Source organism: Arachis ipaensis, chromosome B03 (genome assembly GCF_000816755.2).
Source record: "Arachis ipaensis cultivar K30076 chromosome B03, Araip1.1, whole genome shotgun sequence".
Classification (NCBI taxonomy): domain Eukaryota; kingdom Viridiplantae; phylum Streptophyta; class Magnoliopsida; order Fabales; family Fabaceae; genus Arachis; species Arachis ipaensis.
Genome location: NC_029787.2, coordinates 134,873,776 through 134,876,073, shown reverse-complemented (window position 1 = coordinate 134,876,073; position 2,298 = coordinate 134,873,776).

The following is a 2,298-nucleotide window of genomic DNA, read 5'->3' as shown; positions in this document are numbered from 1 at the left end:
TTTATGTTTATATCTGAAAAAAAAGTGTTTTAAAAACAGTTTAAGATAAGAGTAAATTATCATTTTATTCAAAATTAAAAATATTGACATATTTATTTATAGAAGACAAAAATTATTATTTGTATTCATAAAAAATATATTTTTATCGGTAAAATTATCCAAACCTTAAAAAAGTGGTGAAAACTTAGGTGAAGTCGACTTCACATGAAGTTATACCTCAGAAAAATTTAGTCAAATCAGTCAAATCATCTAACGGCTCTCAGATATCAACTTCGCATGAAGTTGACTGCACCTGAGTTTTCACCTAAAAACTTAAATTAAATTCTCAAACTACCCTTTAATTTACTCCACCACTATTACTATCATCTCTCCCCTCCCTTCCCCCCTCTCTCTCTCTCCTCAACCATCACTCTAACCTCTTCGCCACACTCCCTGTCAGACGTGACTCAACAACACCAGTACCACCATGCATCACCAACATAATCATCTAACACAAACTCAGCCTTTGTTTATGCCAAAAAGAAACACTAGATCTAAAGATGCTGCGAGAAGTGTGAGTGATTCGTTGGGATCTAATTAAGGATGCCACGGAACATCACAACGGTCAATACCGGTAGATTGCTCCTCAAGGACCTCGAGAACAATGACGAGGACGACTTCCCCGCCGCCAAGAAGTCCAAATCGGAGAAGTTCTCTCTCATCTTCTCTGAATTTTCCGCCGCCGTCGCCGTATTCTTCGTCTTCGCCACTGGCCTCACCATGCTCGCTTCGGAGTTCGGCCGCATCAAGCTCACGCACCGTCTCCGATCTTCGCCTCCTTAAGTAAATAAAGATCCCTCTTTTCATTACTATGTTATCATCTTCATAGATTTATTTGAATCAAATTAAAATTAGATGAACATAACATCAGATTAGTTGGAACATTAGTGATTTAGGCAGGTGGGAAAAAATATTTTTTTTTTGTGAAAAAAAGGAGAAAATTTTAAAATTTATTATGTTGTTTTGAGTGTAAGGATGTGTTTGAATCTTTTTGTGTAGTTTATTATGTTGGTGAATTTGATGAATGAAACAATAGAGGAGGAAGCGATGGAGTTGAAGTTTCAGAAGGTAAGGGGAAAGCAGAGCTTGCAGTTGAGATCGGGATCGAAGAGGTGGAGGGAAGAGATCAGAAAGGAAGGCGATGGTGGTGGTGGTGATGGTAATGAAGACAGTGATGGTGGTAGTTGGGGAGGAGAGTGGTGGTAGAGTTTGGAATTGGAGTCGCTAAGAATATTTAGAAAGAAAAAGGGGAAGGGGAAGGGGAAAGGGAAGGGAGGGGGGAGGAATAGATGATGGTAGTAGTGGTGGAGAGAAAGGTAATTTGAAAATTTTATTTAATTTTTTATAATTTAAATAATTTTACCAACAAAATTCTATTTTTTACGAGTTCTATATCTGTTTAGACTATTTTATTTTGTACAAGCATGGAATTATGCCCCGTCAGGTTAGGTTGACTAAATTTGGTCCTGGACAATTGCAGGTTTTTTTTATGGTCCCGGACAAATCATCTAACTCAAGGGATACATGCTGATCTGGGTTAGTGGTATCCGGACTAGGAGCTGATGCGAATTCATCCAAAATTCCACTATTAGTGGAGGTTCTGGTTGTTTTTTTTATCAACTATTAGTGGAGTCCTTACATTAAAAAGTGTGACTTTCCCCTCATTAGTGAGCAAGATTAGACTTCAGTAGAGATTCCGTCCTGAGTGAGTTGGAGAATAAAATATTTATAGGATTGTAAGTTCATAAAAAAATAAATTAAAAATATAATAGATGATTTTAAAAAAATGATTGAATTTATAATATCAGCGAACATTTATAAAAAAAATGGTGGAAAGTCCGCTTTTGCTGTTTTTGGAGGGTTTAGCAAACTTGGACTATAAATCATTCAGGTTGTAAAAATAAAAGCTAAAATCCATTGTAAGCATTATTTTATGTATTTACTTAGAATTGATGTGTTAATGTGTACTATTAATTAAAACTTTATAAAGTAACGACATACTTTTTTTATAAACTTTTAGAACATTGTTTTCTCTTCCTACACGTTCTATGCTTTGTTTTTCACATTATTATCCATAATTAACATGTTACATTATTTAATAATTACTAAATTACTAGGTATCTAATTAGACTGATTACTTTGGTATATATAGTTTGTTTATTCTTCTTTTGTAATAGAATTTTTATTTGATAATAAATATAAATATTTTCAACTTTTATAACTATATAGATAGATATTTTTTATCTTTAATAATAAACA